At 47.3% G+C, this 20,405-nt stretch overlaps 1 protein-coding gene across 1 annotated transcript in view; it reads left to right on the top strand.

Annotated features, from left to right (window-relative positions):
- LOC138350784 (uncharacterized) overlaps nucleotides 1-20,405 on the top strand; it is a 306,416-nt gene that overhangs the window by 218,517 nt on the left and 67,494 nt on the right. The window lies entirely within an intron of this gene.

Raw genomic sequence — 20,405 nt, 5'->3', positions numbered from 1 at the left:
GTTTCTATCATATTCCTGTCTAGGTCTTCTGTCATTTGGTGGTGGATTATATATGACTACGACTATAATTTTTACAGCAGTGTGTGTGTGTGTGTGTTAGGGGAAAATATGTAGTAGACATGACAGAAATATGCCAGAAGTCTGTATAATACACAACCAGCGGTTAGAAAGGTGGGGTCCAAGAGCTAACAGCTCGATCCTGCAGATACAAATAGAAAATACACACACCATCATTCCGTGAGGAGCTCAATGTCAGCTTCCATGGAGTGAGCCTGAACAGCTCCCAAAGTTAGATTAAGAAGCAGTCCCTGAAACTACAAAATATTGAGGTAACAGCAGCGGAAGTAACAATACAGCTACCATCACTGGATGTAACCAATGCTACTGGGCCAGATAGCATATCACCATGGATGTTAAAAGAAGCAGCACAGGCCCTCAGCATACCTCCAGCACTAATCTATTATGTGTCAATTATACAAGGGGGAATTGCCCAGCTGCTGGAAGATGGTAAATGTGGTGCCAATCTACAAGAAAGGAGTAGAGAAGAAGCACTTAATGTACCGACTCAGGACTCAATTCTTGCCTATTACATACTTCTCTAGCATACACCCCAGGCTGCAGCCCATAGCAGCTGTCCAACTCCCAGGTACCTATTTACTGCTAGGTGAAGAGGGGCATCAGGTGAAGAAAAACAAATATACCCATTTCTTTCGGCCTTGCCTGGAATCAATCCGGCTTTGTGAACTGCGAATCCCGAACGCTGCCCGCTCGCCTGCAGAAAGTTTGTACTCGTCAAATTGTACTGTGTACGTGTCTGTCTGTGTCTTTGAATGAATGCATGCATGGTTGCTTGCATACCTGCTTGCATACCTGCTTGCATACCTGCTTGCAAGTTGCACAGGCTGTCAGGCTTCCACTAGAGGCTCGGTAGTACGCTCTTGCTCATCTGATAATCTACTAGTTTGCAACAAATACTCTCCCGTAGCCTTTATTAAAGAACGAGCCATACTGTGAAAGCTTTTAAAAAGTGAGCGACGCTGGTCAGAGACCGGGCCGCGGGGACGTTGATCTCTGAAATCAACACGTGGGGGGGGGGGGAAGGGTATAAGGGGGACGTGCCGTGAGTCTGAGCTCATCAGCCGCGCCCGCTGGAGGAGTGACGCAGTCGTCCTTCGTTGGAGCTGACGTGTTGACACGTCAAACACCGCTCGCCATACAGCGTTTCACGTTTGTTAGTGCCCGTGTGTGTGTGTGTGTCTCTAAGTGTTCTCAGTCCGGCTGGTATGACGTATGCTCCTTGACTGATACTCCGTCAACAGCTGGCGGCGGCGGCCAGGTAGAGATAGCATTCCGGTGCAATTTGCGGAACCAGGTATATGCGGTCAAGCCACCGTGAAAGTGGCCATGGTCCGCCATTGGAGATAAGATAACTGGCTCACTGATTTAAACTTGAATGGTTGATGGATTATTATCCCACTGGCCGGCTGCTGCTGCTGCTACCTGATGGCGGTGGCAAAGGTGCTGCAGTTGCTGATAGGTCCTGCACTTGCTAGTTCTGCTGCTGTTGAGGCTTCTAGCTACTACTGCTATTGCTGCTGCTGCTATTGTAACACGTGATCCCTATTGTAACTCCTGATTGAAACCACTGTAGCTTTACACACCGGCGCTCTTAAGTATTTTTCCTTAAACAGTCTAAACAATATTTACAGTTGAGTACTACGGTTGAGAGTTGAGTACTAATATTTACACTTCGTGCTACTAATCTCACACAGAACACTAGTACGTTCAAGGACATGCTTAATCTCCATTCAAAGGAATAACACCGGCTGCCACTACCACCCCATTACATTTGTAGTAATGGGGTGGTAGTGGTAAATGATAATTAGTAAATGATAATTACTAATTAGTGGAATGCCAGTGGTTCATGGGTGGGAAGAACCCCCGCGCCCCAATGACTTTAATTAATACTGAGAGATTTCTTCTTATGATGTAATCACTTACAGTTATGTTAAACAATTTATTACTGGATAATTTCGGGAAGTTCACGCAAGGAGGTTCAATGTTCTTGAAGACACACACACGGGAGATGACAATGAAGGGAAAACAAGTGACACATAAAGATCAAAATTGAACAAAATTTTATTTAATCAAAATTACGATTTTCAGGCCCAATTCCTAAGTCGCCTACACTGAAAAATTCCTGAGTCAGAGAGTCCTACATTGGCAAGATGGTAAGTAATTTAGATATGGAAAATATATCAGATATTACACATTACCTTTGACCACGGCTTCCCACAGCTGGAGACTCCTGTGGCTTCAAATGCACTTCAAGAGCTGGCTTCAAAGGCACTTCAAGAGATGGCTTCAAACGCACTTCAAGATGATGATGTTATAGATTCAGCTACTCGGAACAAGTTCTAAGTAGCACGGGCTATGGTGAGCCCGTAAATACTTCAAGAGCTGGCTTCAAAGGCACTTCAAGAGCCGGCATCAAGTCGCCCCTACTCGTTGCCACTATTTAAGAGATACATCACCAATCACCCTCACGAAGCTCCTCACTAATTCTTCTCCATAAGCCACAAACATCTCTCTTCCTCTGGAGCGACAACTTGCACACATCTCTTCAGACCTTCTCACGACAAGTGACGTCTTAGCACTTCTGCACACGACTTTCTACCACGATGACGTCATTTTCGTACAAGGGACGTCGCATACAGTCATCCGCTCACATCCAGGTTTGATCAAAGATGCTCATCCGTGACTTGTCTCCTCATTGGTCGCCTCTAATGACAGTCGTTAGCACTATTTAATTCCCTCCTGACTCTTCACTATGCAGGTTAACCATAGCCCGTGCTTCTTGCCCCGCTCCTGTGCCAGGTAAGTTACGGGCTCACCATAGCCCGTGCTACTTGGAACTTGTTCCGAGTAGTTGAATCTATAACATCATCTTCACTATGGTCAGGTGGGGAATAACTCCCAGTGTGGGGGAGCAGACCTACCTCATGGGGCTACATGGGGGGTTGGTTTATACCAGGCGACCTGCAGAGAGGTTAGGTCCATGGGGGTGTGTGTAACCTTTCCCCCCTCTAAGCTCGGTCGGGTAGTATATCAGCCGGTACCCACATGCTGTGGGGAGTGCTGGAGTCGGTTAGGTTGCAGTTCCTGATGACACACTTCCCTTTCCAGCTTGATCTCTCTATAACTTCTCCTAGCAGCCTCCAGTTGCTCAAGTCCAGCTTCGTCAATAGGGCGGTGGGTTGGTGTTCTCTGTGCCTGCCTCCTGCCTGAGGTACAGACAGCCAAGTTAGAAACAAAATCAAAATTGTCGCTAAGGGTCAGTTTATTGGGTAGCGTCACTCATCCTGTGAGTGAATGTACTCTCACAGGGGGCAATACTGGACAGTGTCACCCACCCTGTGAGTGAACGTACTGTCACAGGGGGCAATATTGGGCAGTGTCACCCACCCTGTGAGTGAACACATCACAGGGGACAGTACTGGGCAGTGTCACCCACCCTGTGAGTGAACACATCACAGGGGACAGTACTGGGCAGTGTCACCCATCCTCTGAGTGAACATACCGCCAAAGCAGCATGCACAAATCACCTCAATAGACGCAGACGCAGTTGGGATATAAATAACTGTCACAAATCAACAGTTTATTAAACAAAATTATTAACATTTAGCAACGATCTAATATTAACTTGTTCTTAGACCCTGTTAACTAATGACGTATCTTATTGTATCGCTACGCATTACATATGGTTGTGTTGTTAATTGCTTGAGAGTTAATTAATGTGTAGTGCTGGATTACATTTGAAATCAATTAACTACTGCCGCCAAGTACGGAATCCAGGGTAGGGGGGGGGGGGGGGTCACACAGCTCATTAAAGATGTTCGTTAAAACTCTAATTACTGTCCTCATCACACAAATTAACCAACTTGTTTAAATAATCCACCATCCGTGGTAGCTTGCTTGCTCGTGGGGGGGGGGGGTTATCTTGAGGTTCTTATCTTGAGATGATTTCGGGCGCGGCCCGGTCTTCGACCAGGCCTCCTTTTTGTTACACATCCCCCAGGAAGCAGCCCGTAGCAGCTGTCTAGCTCCCAGGTACCTATTTTACTATTGTACACACACTTTACTGCTAGGTAAGGTAACAAGAGCATCAGTTTTTATTATTATTATTATTATTATTATTATTTTCTACAGACGTGGCCACACATTTACAATGCTAACCAGCATAAATACATTTTCTTGTCCTCCATGGACAGGGTTAGAGATCTGTTAAACATATAGTTCAGGGTGAAAGAAACTGCTCATTTGTTTCCGCCTCCACCGGGGATCGAACCCGGAACCTCAGGACAACGAATCCGAAGCGCTGTCCACTCAGCTGTCAGCCCCCCCCCCCTCACACCGCCTCTGTGTGGGGTGACGGAGTATTCGTACTTGGTTGTTGATTGGACCTTGCTTGGGTCTGAAGAGAGAGACTCTAGATCGCTTCACGGAAAGACCACTACGGGCTCACCATAGCCCGTGCTGCTTGGAACTTTTGGTTTCAGGTAGCGAATCTTAAACAACAGCAGCTTCACGGAACTTTATTGACTACGGTAAATAAGATAGATCTGTCGCTCCGAGGTCCTACCCTGACTTAGGTCTGAGAGATACTGGCCTCGGCCACTTGAGAGGAACGGGCTTGCCGGCTCTATGGGAAATGACGTCATAGACCTAGCTGCCTCAGGATTGGCTATACACCAACCGTCTACAATTTGAAGTCTGACAGGAGGGCACACCAACAATATACACGACCTTCATCAGTATTACCACCACCTCTACCCGGGCACTGCCGGGTACACCATCTAGGCAGTGCATAGGGGACTTAGAACATTTAATCATCATGAAGAAAATGTTATACTTGGTGAATCTTATTGACGGCAGAGTCTGGTATTTCGAGGTTGGGATCTTTGGTGGGAAGCAGGATATGGAGCTGACCTTGACCATTCTATGATCGTCCCTCTACACCCACCAGTCACCCTGCAACGTTTGAGGCTAGCCCATGACGTCTGGCATCCATCCTTCGAGGGACAGACCATTTTATATATAATATATCACCAGTCTCTATAGTGTCTATATCTCATATAATCTTTTTTTTTTAAAGTTTGGTTCATTTATTATGCACCCCATACCCATCCTGTAGGCGGCAGTGGAAAGGGTTACACATATAGTCTCTGGTGTAAGAATATATATTATTTGTGATATAGACAGGTATGGTTATCTTACGTCAAGCTGATGCAAGATAACCATGCCACATGAGGTGTCCAGCTCATGTGGGTGTCCAACTTGATAGCGACGCTAGCCAGCCATCTTCTGTATATCTTGGCAGTATTTATGGCACATCTACCTCATCTACCTTATGTCATCTACCTTATTATTATGATAATCGTTCGTTACTACTGATACGCGACTCACTCGGCGTTCACTGAGGGCTTAAGGTATCGTTACTGCCGGGCTTATTAGAAGGGGGAGATGGTATTAAGATGATTTTTGTGGAATTCTTTCATGTCTACCGATACCGTCATCTCCAGCACTATCTCCACCACGACTGATCCCTCTAGTTCTATCATCTCATGATGCCTCACCATCACTCCTACCACCTCCACTACCTCCACCACCACCATCACCACCATCACTACCTCCGCAGTTGCCAAAAAGGATTCAGAAAGTCGCCCCGCCTGGTTTTGTGTGTGTGTGTGTGTGTGTGTGTGTGTGTGTGTGTGTGTGTGTGTGTGTGTGTGTGTGTGTGTACTAGTTGTATTTATCTGGTTGTGCTTGCGGGGGTTGAATTCTGGCTCTTTGGTCCTGCCTCTCAACTGTCAATCAACTAATGTACAGGTTCCTGAGCCTATTTTGCACACTTGAAACTGTGTATGGAGTCAGCTGTGTGTGTGTGTGTGTGTGTGTGTGTGTGGCGTCAGATGTGACGAGAGGTGAATTCTAGTTCAAGGAGCAACTCGATTAAGTCAGCAGTCAAGTTAGTAAAGATGTGATGATCAAGGGCACTATTTACAATTTAATTATGGAACGTACCATTCCATGCACGACAAGTGGATACCCTGGTACACCAGCCCTATGCCCTGCCCAGCCCTTGGCTGCTCAGGGTTAAATTTAATTTTTTTTTTAAATTTTTACCCCGAGGGGCGAGTTTATTGGGCAGCGCCACTCATCCTGTGAGTGGTCATAGCTCTCTCGTCGACCAGGAGGCCTGGTCGACGACCGGGCCGCGGGGACGCTAATCCCCGGAAGCACCTCAAGGTAACCTCTCCGCAACCCTTCTTTCCCTTACTGACAACCCTTCTTGAGATTATCTTGAGATGATTTCGGGGCTTAGCGTCCCTGCGGCCCGGTCCTCGACCAAATCTCCTTTTTCGTTACCCCCAGGACACAGCCCGTAGCAGCTGTCTTATCTCCCAGGTACCTATTTACTGTTAGGTGAACAGAACCTTCAGGGCGAAGATTCGGTCCTGAACCCTGGTTGAAGATTCGGTCCTGACTCATTGTGAGGGGGTTAATAATTTTAATTTAATTTTGCCTCGAGGGGCGAGTTTATTGTGCACCCCATACTGATCCTGTGAGCGGTAGCGCAAAAAACATTACAGAGGACACAAAAGGTCTTTATCAGACCTCATTGGAGATTATTACATAAACAATTTCATCCTTCACACCTTATTAGGTTTGTAATTCTGTAACTGTAACAATATCAGCTAGTTACAGAAAGTGTTCTATTTCAAGAACTATATATTACAGTAAGTCATTATACATTAATGGTAGGTCTTATCGCTAATACATGATTGTTTGAGCAATGGAGATATCACAGAGTCATAGGGGAGCTGTTTATTATTAGTCTTCACAATACACTGCTTGTTTCTTCATCTCATATGTCGTTTATCTACTGGGAGCGAAATATGGATAGTGCAAGGATTTCAGGTATTTTATCCATGGTAATAAGATAGGTTGCCATATCATACAGCGTGAGTTTAGATTTATCTCTAAATGGCTCAATTTTACTACAATCCAAGATATAGTGTTCGAGTGTGTGTCCCTGTTTTCGTCCACACACTTTACTTCATCTAGATCACTATACAAGCCGAACTGCCAGAGATACTTATCACGGGAGACATCTCCCGTCACGCAGGGTGCAGTCGCACCTCCACAGAACTCCAGTATCAGCTCTTGATACTGGTAATGGCTCAAAAGGGCCACCACCACTTACGGGCTATTCATGCCCGTGCCACCTTTTGGATGGCTTAATCTTCCATCAATCAGATACTTGTAGCCAAGTCTTATTCGTACTGTGACGAGGAGAGTGGCCTCGTGACCTCCCTCCATCCCAGTTTCACCTAAGCGTTACCTGCACTCACATGGGGAATTGGAATAAAAGTGCTTTGAAGTCGTGCAAATTTTAAATCTCTCAATCGAGCTGTCACCTTTTGAACATTTCTCACCGGGATTATGTCTCATCATCAGCGGTTCCCAAACTCACTCTCGGTCATTACTCTTTTTTTTTCAAATAGCGTTCTTAATAATGGCCCGCCCGACACCCAGTGAAGGTCCCCAGCTGGTATTCTCTGGTATCATAACTTGGTCACTGCTTCATCTTATGGCCTAAACCCCCCCCCCCCCCCCCACCAAAGAGGGATCATTGGCCCCTAATTTGGGGACCAGTGTTCTGCATACAGCAGCAGAGGGGCCCAAGAAATGCACTGGTGTGAATTATGGAAAAATAGGTAATTACTTGATAATTCGACAATTAACGTTGAATTTGTCTGTAATCGTTTATTTTTGTGAATGTGTTAGCTGGGCACTTACGAAACCTGTACATCTTTCCTCATGGTAACTGTGTTTACATTATAATGTAAACAAAGCTGCCATGATTGAGGAAAGATGTACAGGTTTCGCAAGTGGTTGCATAAACGTACGATAAATCCTGGTCGGCATCTAACTTGTATTGGTAGCTCAGGGCACAGTCTTATCAAACGCTGCCGACGCTTCAAGGCACAAACATGGGAGTATGGGCTTACAAACACATCATAGGCTTGTGTATATATATACACAGAAGCACACACGCGCGTGCACACACACACATACACAGTATGGTCCAGTACGGCAGCAGCCAGGCATATAAACACTCGGGGGAGCGAGTGAATACATAATGCCTAGACAAAAGCCCGAGTTTCGGCAGTCTAAGATTGAAGACTTACGCGAGGGCTCAGACCAATAGCGCGCGCGCGCGCGCGCACACACACACACACACACACACACACACACACACACACACACACACACACACACACACACACACACACAGACTAGGGGTGAGACCAGTGTTGGAGTATGCAGCCCCATCACGGAGCCCCCAAATGAACAAACCCATAAGGAAACTGGAAAAATTCTGAAATTTGCGACGAAGATAATCCCAAAGTTGCAAGGGATGGAACGTCTGAAGGAACTGAACCTAATGACGCTAGAAAAGATTAGAGAGCGGGGAGATATGATAGCAATATATAAAATACAGGGGAAAATTGACAGGGGAAATAAACGAAATGTTCACACGGAATATTAACACAACGAAGGGACATGGGTGGAAGCTGCAAACTCAGGTAAGTCATAAAGATGTTGGAAAGTTTTCTTTTAGCATGATAGTGGGAAAATGGAAGGAGCTAAAGGAGCAAGTTGTGAAAGCAAACACTTTTCCTAGCTTTAAAACTAGATATGATACAGAAGCAGGACAGGAATCATTGCTTTAAAACCCCCAGACTTTGATCTACCTGATCAACCAGGCTGTGATTCATACGTCAGGCTGCGAGCAGCCACGTTCAAGAGCCTGGTTGACCAGTCCAGCAACCAGGAGGCCTGGTCGACCAGTCCAGCAGCCAGGAGGCCTGGTTGACCAGTCCAGCAACCAGGAGGCCTGGTCGACTAGTCCAGCAGCCAGGAAGCCTGGTCGACGACCAGGCCGCGGGGACGCTAAGCCCCGGAAGCACCTCAAGGTAACCTCAAGGTAAGGTAACCAGAGGCCAGAGAGGTGGGATCCAAGAACCCATGCTCGATCCTACAGGCACAAATAGGTGAGTACTGTTGTAACACTGTAAAAGTGTTTGGTTTAGTTTTATTTAGAGATACACGAGTCACAGACAAGGATTTGACAGGCGCCATTCTGGCGGCCTGAATCTCACACCTCTAAGAGTTAATGACCTCAAGTGACCTGAGGTCAGATCATGCGAATTTCACCTTGCTTCTGCTAATCTTATAATTGGAGCCTGGTAGCCTTCAAACATGCCGACGTTTAAGGAGTGGCTTGATAGAGTGCCTGAGGCTATCTACCTGTGGGCAGAGTTAGCTACTAGGTTCCCCAATATATACTCGGAGAGCTATCGATTCGGGAGCATTAAGAGCATAGAGAAGAACGGCAATCAGCAGAGCAGAGAAGACGGCCTAGCAGGGAGGCTGTCGGCCGGCAGGGCGGGACAGTCTCTGTCAACTACAGACCCCCCCCCCCTCTATCCAGCTATAGGCAGACACTTGGTGAGTTGAACATTAAGGTGACTTGGTCGTGTTTTACAAGTGTTGTGTGATGATCAGGGGCAGTCAGTTGTAGTGTTCTCAGATTCTTGGAGGATGACTCACTTTACATATATATATCTTGAACATTGCTTAAATTATGACACTTAGTATGTGAAATATAATTGATATTATTCGTTAAATGGTCTTTCACTTTGTTCCCTAGAGTTTTTGAGTTGCGATGAGAAAGCCTCTGTGATTACTGGTTTCATGATATTAATGAGTACATGTTTGGAGTTGATACATCGTAATAACACCTTTTGAGAATATTGTAATACAGGCAAGTTCCATTCCTTGTAATGGTCTAGAATGGATGGTGGCAGCATTTCTTCTTCTACTATCTACTCTTCTACTTCTACTCTTCTACTTCTACCTATCTATTCCTCTCCCTCCACCCCTCTCCGAAATTTCCCTTTCAGCTAATGACCCTCCTCGCTCCTCCCACCTCTCTACCTCTCACCCCAAACCCTCGCTAATTACTTCACTAGTCTTCTCTTTCCTTTCGTGTCTTTTATACGTTTGTGGCAGTGAAATGTGTTCTAGAGTTCTCTCTAGAGTTTCGGGTAGCTGGTCAAGTTACTGCGCCTTGTAGTCTTAGCACCTAGGTAGTCAAATATCTAGGTTACAAGGTGTTGAACGAGAGAGGTTGCCTTAGGAACTCTGGAGGGGCTCTAGAATAGTTAGCTAACTGAGGACGGGATAACGGACTAGAGAGAGCTGTTTCCCCCGGCCTCGTTAGTTAACTGGGGGTTGGAATAATGGACAAGATAGAGCTATTCCCCCCCCCCCCCTCATAACTCCGTGGTTGATTTGATTATACTTGAGAGGAAGCATGATGAAGCATTTGGGAGAAATTGCGATTTTTAGCTTATTTGGGTTGAGGCTATCAGGCGCCTTCGCCATATTAAGATGGCGGAGCGAGCTGAGGCGGAGGAAAGTTTTCCCGCCTGGAGTCGAGGCCTCCCGGTGCATTCTGGGTACGGCGCCAGCCGTGACATGATTGGTCTGCGGCGGGAGTCTGGCCGGATGGGCCAATGGCATCATGCCCCGGTCGTGATGGAGGCACGACGGCAAGGAAGCGGGAGATCTAAGATCACTTGCTATCAGGTTTGAGTGGATGTGCACTCTTGCGATCAGCAGCTCTGAAGAAGTATAGGCCTCCAGAGTGGTGCAATTCGGGCAGCTGACGTGTACCAACGAAGAGGAAGACCTGTCGACTCCTGCGGGAGTATTGTGGCAGAGTTTTTCTGGTGTGAGGACGACACCAAGGGCTGGTGCCGACAGTGACCTGAGTAACTTCGTGCAGCGGCACTGGGAGGAGTGTTGGACGGTTGCGTACGTCAGAAGCCGTGTGGAACCAAATTGGTAGCAGTCCTGGTCTTCTGAAATTCAACAATCATGTGACGAGACTCCGTGTGGGGCAGTGGACCAGTGCGTCAAGAAGGGAAGGGATCTATCAGGGGGGGGGAAGGGAAGGGGGGTGGGGGAGCGCCAAACCATTACGACTATATAGCACTTGGAAGGGATCAGGATAAGGATTTGTGATGCGACGGGGGGAAAGGAATGGTGCCCAACAACTTGGACGATCGGGGATTGAACGCTGACCTGCATGAAGCAAGACCGTCGCTCTACCGTCCAGCCCAAGTGGTTGGACTGAGCCAGGCAACAGCAGCAGTCTCAACCGGTCATCTGGGGATGAATACTTGGCGTAGGAGCAGCTCCTGACGAGAAGCGTGTGGGAGGAGGCAGGCACTCGGTTGGTCGTCATGGCCGGGTTTCTTTTCGCAATGTGTATTATCTGAAACTTTTGTTTGTTGGTGCTAATTTTCCATTGCTTCTCAAAGTCGTTTATGAGTTCAATTGCTGCCTTGGTCTTGTCGGCTAGTAGCAACTTTGATGGCTCCCTACTAGGAGCCATTCCACACCCCTACCGCCTGGATCTACGAGGAGCCTCTCCTCACGACTCTGAATCTACGACCTGCAGCACTGGTCGATAAGGTAGATAATTTAGGGGCCCGGTAGCACAGTCAAGTTCGTTCTCGACGCACAATGGAGAATTACGGGTTTGAATCCCGGGCGGGACAGCAATGGTTGAGCACATTTCCTTTCACCTAATGTATCTGTTCACTTAGCAGAAAGTAGCCACTCAGGAGTTAGTCAAATTATTGTGGGGTTACATCCTGGACAGGGTCAGTAATTCACCCTATTCGATAAAAGCCAAACGTGTATGAATACACACAGTCTTCCTGTCCCCCAGACACAATGAATTTGTAATTTTGCCCTCCCATCCCCCCCTCCCCCCTCCTTGTGTTAGGAAAGGTTGTACATAAATAACATGATAACCATGAACTGTGTGCGATGTGTCTTTGTAGTTAAGCAGACAACAGCACACCGGGAGCCGGTCGGCCGAGCGGACAGCACACTGTACTTGTGATCCTGTGGTCCCGGGTTCGGTCCCGGGCGCCGGCGAGAAAAAATGGGCAGTTTCTTTCACCCTATGCCCCTGTTACCTAGCAGTAAAATAGATACCTGGGTGTTAGTCAGCTGTCACGGGCTGCTTCCTGGGGGTGGAGGCCTGGTCGAGAACCGGGCCGCGGGGACACTAAAAGCCCCCGAAATCATCTCAAGATAAGCAGTATTATATTAATTGAGAGGTACCAGTAATTATATCTTGGAGTGGATTAGGCAGTGGTTTTAAGGACTACAAACTATTAAAGAGGCGTTTATAATATATTTATGTCAAGTGACAATAGTGTTTACGACACAGCCTCATAGGGGCGATTTTGGGCGAGAGTGAAGAGTTGCCTGATGTGCAACTAATTTCAGGAGTGTTGCCATTTAACGGATTGAGAGAGAGAGTGATTTTGCCGACCGCCATAGTCAATCATTTTGTAAACCCATCAATTTTAATACTGAGTTTCCTTCCTCCCCTTCATTTCTATGTTGTACTGTCGTGAAGGGGTTTACTGTGCACCCAACCATTATGCCAAGAGTACTAGACTGGGAGTCCAGTATACCACTGGAGTATACCACTGGAGTATTACTCGACCGCGAGGTGAGTTGAGCCAAGTTGGCGACCTTGTTGTATGAAGTCTTATGGGCGGCCACTCGACCTGGAGTCGACCTTGAGGTTCCTTGTCCACGGACACCCCAGTAACGAAGCTTAAGGTGTGGTCGGGTTGCTTCACTCCCTGCGGGGTGCAAGGCTGGCTGGCTGGCTCGGGGGAAAGAACTCTGCTCAGCAGGTCGACGGAGGTGCTGCCATGGGGTGAGCAGCGCCACCCAGGAAGAGGGGGAGGGTAGGAAGGCCCCACCAGTCTCTGCTGGACTGACTGACTGAATGGTTGGGATCCAAGACCCACCATCACAGTACATAAATGTGTGGCCACGTCTATGGTAGAAAATAATACCAAAAAAATAACAAAAAATCACAGTACACACACTCCAACCCTCTCCTCTCCCACATCCATTCCATCCACTCCTCATCCTATCCTCTCTTCCCCCACTCATTTTCCCCCATCTTCAAATCTCCCACCCATCCTTCACTCTCCCATATAATCCCACCATCATAATAGGGAAACTGTAACACAACAGGTCCAACAAGGCTATTAGGCGGGGTACAATGAGCTAATTTACTATACAGATAGCGTAACGGAACTAAATGTCATAACCCTAGATAGCAGACGGAGCAGAGGGGGGATATGATCACGACGTTGATTATTCCCTACAGTTCCTTCTAAGTGGACAAGGACATCTCCTTACACGTCGAGGGAGAGCAGGACAAGAGACAGCTGGAAGATGGAAACTGCAAATGCACCGAATGAATGCAAGGAATTTTATTATTATTATTATTATTATTATTATTTTCTACCACAGACGTGGCCACACATTTACAATGCTAACCAGCATATATACATTTTCTTCTGTCCTCCATGGACAGGGTTAGAGATGTGTTAAACACATAGTTCAAGGAAATACTCGTTCCCTGTATGGGGATGGTTCTCACGTGGAACGCGTTGCAAGACCTCGTGGAAGCCACCTCCATCCACAACTTTTAAAGGCTAGTTCCGACCAAGAATGTGAACGTCGGAATAGTTAAAATATAACGCAACTGGTACACCTAGACTGGTATATGTCACATGCCCCAAAGGGCTTGGAAAAGGATGAGGAGGATGGGGGGGGTCCTCCCCCCCTTCATAGACTGATAGGCAGTTATTGATTGGTTAGTACCCCCCCTCCCCGCCCATCACCCCATCCTGTCATGTCTACCCCCCATTCATTCTCCCCACCCCCTCTCATTCTCCCCACGCCCCATCAGTTCTCCCCCACACCCTTACCCCCTCTTTCCATTCTCCTCCTCCTCCTCTCCCATCCTACCCACTCCACACCCTCCCATCCTCACCCGGGACCACTCCCATGTACACCGACTGGTGTGACCCGCTTCTGACCCCTCTCTTGCCATTCTGGCTCTGGCTCGACCCCGTTCCTCCTGACCTTCTGCTCTCTACACATCTCCTCCTCCTCCCTTTCCCTCTTCCCCCCCCCCTCCTCCTCTTGTGCTCCTCTTGATCTTGCTTGCGGTGCTTTCGTGCCCTGATTTGCTTGATTTGTTCCGAGGTTGTAGGGGATTGATAAGGCTGCACCCCCCCAAACACACACTGAAACTAGGACGTTGCTACAACGTTCGAACAAGTTTTTAACACCCCCTAACCAGTTATAACAACCAATAAAGCAAGTTGTAACAACGTCCTAATACGTCATAAACACGTTAAGCCAAGATGTAACAACTTTATTACAAGTTGTAACAAGCGGAAAATAAAGACAGTTTCGGTTTGTGTTTCCAGGGTGGGTCCTATAGCTTACTGCTCCTGGTCCACTCTGAGATAGAAATCTTTTTAATCTAATCAGAAAAGTTCGAATCCAAGCCTATAACCTATTGAGTCCGATGCATGGAAAATGGGCATATTTGTGAGATGTTGTTTTTATTTTTTAATGGGTTATATTTGTATCGTTGGTTACCATGACGATACAGTAACAAAAAATGTGGCCTATTGGTTCAGAGGACAGGTTAACGGTGTTTATCATCTCGGTCTCTCCCTCTCTTTCTCTTTTTCTTTCCTCTTTCTCTCTCCTCTTTCCTCTTCCTTTTTCCTCTTCCTCTTTCTCTCTCTCTTTCCTCTCTCTCCTCTCTCTTTCCTCTCTCTCTCTTTCCTCTCTCTCTCTCTCCTCTCTCTCTCTTTCCTCTCTCTCTTTTCTCTTTCTTCTCTTTCCTCTCTCTCTCTCTCTGTTATCTCTGATCTCTTTACCTTTCTGAATGCTGGTCCTGTGTTTATACACACACACACACACACACACACACACACACACACACACACACACACACACACACACACTGGTGGCTGAGTGGGCAGCACGCTGGTCACGTAATTCTGTGGATCAAGTTTGATTCCCGGCGCCGGCGAGAAACAAAATGGGCAGAGTTTCCTTCACCCTGATGCCCCCCGTTACCTAGCAGTAAATATGTACCTGGGAGTTAGACAGCTGTTACGGGCTGCTTCCTCTGAGTGTGTGTGTGTGTGTGTGTGTGTGTGTGTGTGTGTGTGTGTGTGTGTGTGTGTGTGTGTGTGTGTGGAAAAAAGTTAGTAACAGTTGATTGATGGACAGTTGAGAGGTGGGCCGAAAGAGCAGAGCTCAACCCCCGCAATCACAACTAGGTGAATACACACACACACACACACACACACACACACACACACACACACACACACACACACACACACACACACATAGACTAAGATGACCTGGATAGACTGAGTGAATGGTCCAACAAATGGCTGTTGAAGTTCAACCCGAGTAAATGCAAAGTAATGAAACTAGGCAGTGGAAACAGGAGGCCAGGCACAGGATACAGAATAGGAGATGAAGTACTTAATGAAACAGACAGAGAGAAAGATCTAGGAGTTGATATCACACCAAACCTGTCTCCTGAAGCCCACATAAAGAGAATAACGTCTGCGGCATATGCGAGGCTGGCTAACATCAGAACGGCGTTCAGGAACCTGTGTAAGGAATCATTCAGAATCTTGTACACCACATATGTAAGACCAATCCTGGAGTATGCGGCCCCAGCATGGAGCCCGTACCTTGTCAAGCACAAGACGAAGCTGGAAAAAGTCCAAAGGTATGCTACTAGACTAGTCCCAGAACTAAGAGGCATGAGTTATGAGGAAAGGCTGCGGGAAATGCACCTCACGACACTGGAAGACAGAAGAGTAAGGGGGGACATGATCACAACCTACAAAATCCTCAGGGGAATCGACCGGGTAAACAAGGATGAACTATTCAACACTGGTGGGACGCGAACAAGGGGACACAGGTGGAAGCTGAGTACCCAAATGAGCCACAGAGACGTTAGAAAGAACTTTTTCAGTGTCAGAGTAGTTAGTAAATGGAATGCATTAGGAAGTGATGTGGTGGAGGCTGACTCCATACACAGTTTCAAATGTAGATATGATAGAGCCCAATAGGCTCAGGAATCTGTACACCAGTTGATTGACGGTTGAGAGGCGGGACCAAAGAGCCAGAGCTCAACCCCCGCAAGCACAATTAGGTGAGTACAATTAGGTGAGTACACACGTGTCAAGAGACTTGCATCAGGAGACTATCTGGAGACATTATCTGCCTCTGACCTGCAGCTTCACTTACCTGATTTATCTTATCTCCTTATTTGTTGTGCTTTATGCCTTTGCCAGTTATTATGCTCTTCCACCTTCGTCTCTCCGCCCGTTCCTCCCACCTTTCCGCCATCCCCCTTTCACCTTGTTTTTCTTCCCTCTTTTCCATCTTCTTTATTGTCGAAATGGCCTAGTGTTTTCGTCTGGTAATTTCCTTTTCTTCTTTCCCATCTTTCCCTTTCTTACTCTACTTGACCACATCTCTATTCTCAATTCTCTTTATTTCTCTCTCTCTACCCCCCTTTCCCTCTCTCCCTCCTACTCTCTCTCCCTCTCTCCCTCCTACTCTCTCTCCCTCTCTCCCTCCTACTCTCTCTCCCTCTCTCCTTCCTCCCTATTCTATCTCCCTCCCTCCTTCCTACTCTCCCTCTCTCCCTCCTACTCTCCCTCTCTCCTTCCTCCCTATTCTCTCTCCCTTCCTACTCTCCCTCCCTCCCTTCCTGCTTCCTACTCTCTCTCCCTCTCTCTCCCTCTCTCTCCCTCTCTCTCCCTCCCTCCCTAATAAGCTGGGTCCGAAAGAAGCATGTTACATATATTCATTGTATACAGCAAGCAGAAAGCCTTGTTTTTAAAATAGATTTACAATATACAGGTTTCAGGTCCCGCTTTACAAGTTTTCATTTGTCATTTTTTTTTACTAACATTCTTTTACTATTTTTTTACAACGTTTTTTTACATTTGTACTGACTGGCTTTTTTCTTAATAATATTTTGATTTTGGGTGTAAACCTTTAGTTTACTGTAATGTTTTTTAATTGGTTGAGATGTGTCTCATCCGGCTATCAATGAATGGGCTGTTCTCACCCGTCCATCACCTGGCTGTCATGTCTCTCACCCGCCCATCACCTGGCTGTCACGTCTCTCACCCGTCCATCACCTGGCTGTCATGTCTCTCACCCGTCCATCACCGAGCTGTCACGTCTCTCACCCGTCCATCACCGAGCTGTCACGTCTCTCACCCGTCCATCACCGAGCTGTCACGTCTCTCACCCGTCCATCACCGAGCTGTCACGTCTCTCACCCGCCCATCACCTGGCTGTCACGTCTCTCACCCGCCCATCACCTGGCTGTCACGTCTCTCACCCGCCCATCACCTGGCTGTCACGTCTCTCACCCGTCCATCACCTGGCTGTCACGTCTCTCACCCGTCCATCACCTGGCTGTCACGTCTCTCACCCGTCCATCACCTGGCTGTCACGTCTCTCACCCGTCCATCACCTGGCTGTCACGTCTCTCACTCGTCCATCACCTGGCTGTCATGTCTCTCACCCGTCCATCACCGAGCTGTCACGTCTCTCACCCGTCCATCACCGAGCTGTCACGTCTCTCACCCGTCCATCACCGAGCTGTCACGTCTCTCACCCGTCCATCACCGAGCAGTCACGTCTCTCACCCGTCCATCACCGAGCTGTCACGTCTCTCACCCGTCCATCACCGAGCTGTCACGTCTCTCACCCGTCCATCACCTGGCTGTCACGTCTCTCACCCGTCCATCACCTGGCTGTCACGTCTCTCACCCGTCCATCACCGAGCTGTCACGTCTCTCACCCGTCCATCACCGAGCTGTCACGTCTCTCACCCGTCCATCACCTGGCTGTCACGTCTCTCACCCGTCCATCACCTGGCTGTCACGTCTCTCACCCGTCCATCACCTGGCTGTCACGTCTCTCACCCGTCCATCACATAGCTGTCACGTCTCTCACCCGTCCATCTCCTGGCTGTCACGTCTCTCACCCGTCCATCATCTGGCTGTCACGTCTCTCACCCGTCCATCACCTGGCTGTCACGTCTCTCACCCGTCCATCACCTGGTTGTCACGTCTCTCACCCGTCCATCACCTGGCTGTCACGTCTCTCACCCGTCCATCTCCTGGCTGTCACGTCTCTCACCCGTCCATCACCTGGCTGTCACGTCTCTCACCCGTCCATCACCTGGTTGTCACGTCTCTCACCCGTCCATCACCGAGCTGTCACGTCTCTCACCCGTCCATCACCGAGCTGTCACGTCTCTCACCCGTCCATCACCGAGCTGTCACGTCTCTCACCCGTCCATCACCGAGCTGTCACGTCTCTCACCCGTCCATCACCTGGCTGTCACGTCTCTCACCCGTCCATCACCGAGCTGTCACGTCTCTCACCCGTCCATCACCGAGCTGTCACGTCTCTCACCCGTCCATCACCGATCTGTCACGTCTCTCACCCGTCCATCACCGAGCTGTAACGTCTCTCACCCGTCCATCACCTGGCTGTCACGTCTCTCACCCGTCCATCACCGAGCTGTCACGTCTCTCACCCGTCCATCACCGAGCTGTCACGTCTCTCACCCGTCCATCACCTGGCTGTCACTCCCTGCTGGTGACCTCGATCTCTGGCCTTCACTCGAGCCTCGTGAGTATTGCTCTTTCACTCTTGCAATTTCCATAAACAAACAAATGTGGCGTCACTTGTTCTTCTGTGTCAATATCTAGTCTTCTTCTTGGCTTCAATATATATATATATATATATATATATATATATATATATATATATATATATATATATATATATATATATGACAATGTCAGACCACGGAGGAAAATGAAACAGGAATTTCCTTAAGTACCTTAAGTACTTAAGAATTTCCTTAAGGTCCTTCTGAAGATGTATTTAATATACGAAAGTACTTAAGGAAATTCCTGTTTCATTTTCCTCCGTGGTCTGACATTCACATTCTTAATCACGTGTTTATTTTCGTGATACACACACACATATATATATATATATATATATATATATATATATATATATATATATATATATATATATATGTCGTACCTAGTAGCCAGAACGCACTTCTCAGCCTACTATGCAAGGCCCGATTTGCCTAATAAGCTAAGTTTTCATGAATTAATTGTTTTTCGACTACCTAACCTACCTAACCTAACCTAACCTAACTTTTTTGGCTACCTAACCTAACCTAACCTATAAAGATAGGTTAGGTTAGGTAGGGTTGGTTAGGTTCGGTCATATATCAACGTTAATTTTAACTCCAATGAAAAAAATTGACCTCATACATAATGAAATGGGTAGCTTTATCATTTCATAAGCAAAAATTAGAGAAAATATATTAATTCATGAAAACTTGGCTTATTAGGCAAATCGGGCCTTGCATAGTAGGCTGAGAAGTGCGTTCTGGCTACTAGGTACGACATATATATATATATAAACGACTGTTAGGACGTTATATATATATATATATATATATGTATATATATATATATATATATATATATATATATATATATATAATATTTAGACAGATGGGTATGTATATCCTTATTATCTTGAGATGATTTCGGGGCTTAGCGTCCCCGCGGCCTAGTCCTCGACTAGGCCTCCTTTTTGTTACACCCCCCCCCCCAGGAAGCAGCCCGAAGCAGCTGTCTTAACTCCCAGGTACCTATTTATTGCTAGGTAACAGGGGCATCAGGGTGAAAGAAACTGCCTATTTGTTTCCGCCTCCGCCTGGGATCGAACTCGGAACCTCAGGACTACGAATACGAAGCGCTGTCCACTTAGCTGTCAGGCCCCGGGGACAGGAGACGACGTTTTCTGACTCTTTTTTTTATAATCCTGAAAGCTTTTCCATCTTATGTGGTGTAGTAGTAAGACACTCGCCTGGCGTTCCGCGAGCGCTTTATCATGGGTTCGTATCCTGGCCGGGGAGGATTTACTGGGCGCAATTCCTTAACTGTAGCCTCTGTTTAACGCAACAGTAAAATGGGTACTTGGTTGTAACAACGATTCTTCGCGGCAGGGGATCGTATTCCAGGGACCTGCCCGAAACGCTACGCGACTAGTGGCTGTACAAGAATGTAACAACTCTTGTATATATCAAAAAAAAATAAAAATATATATATAGCTCAAGGTAAGCCTTATCTTACTATTTTTTCCCCCTGGAGCACGACCCGCCAACTGGTTAGCAACCAGGTACCCGATTACTGCTGGGTGAACAGGGGCGATACAGTTAGGTCTTAGCGCCCAGTCAATCCTCCCTGGTTAGGACTCGAACCCAGACT

This window comes from Procambarus clarkii, chromosome 47, assembly GCF_040958095.1.
Source record: "Procambarus clarkii isolate CNS0578487 chromosome 47, FALCON_Pclarkii_2.0, whole genome shotgun sequence".
Taxonomy (NCBI): domain Eukaryota; kingdom Metazoa; phylum Arthropoda; class Malacostraca; order Decapoda; family Cambaridae; genus Procambarus; species Procambarus clarkii.
The sequence above is the reverse complement of the archived record's forward strand: the minus strand, read 5'-3'. Positions and strand labels throughout refer to the sequence as shown.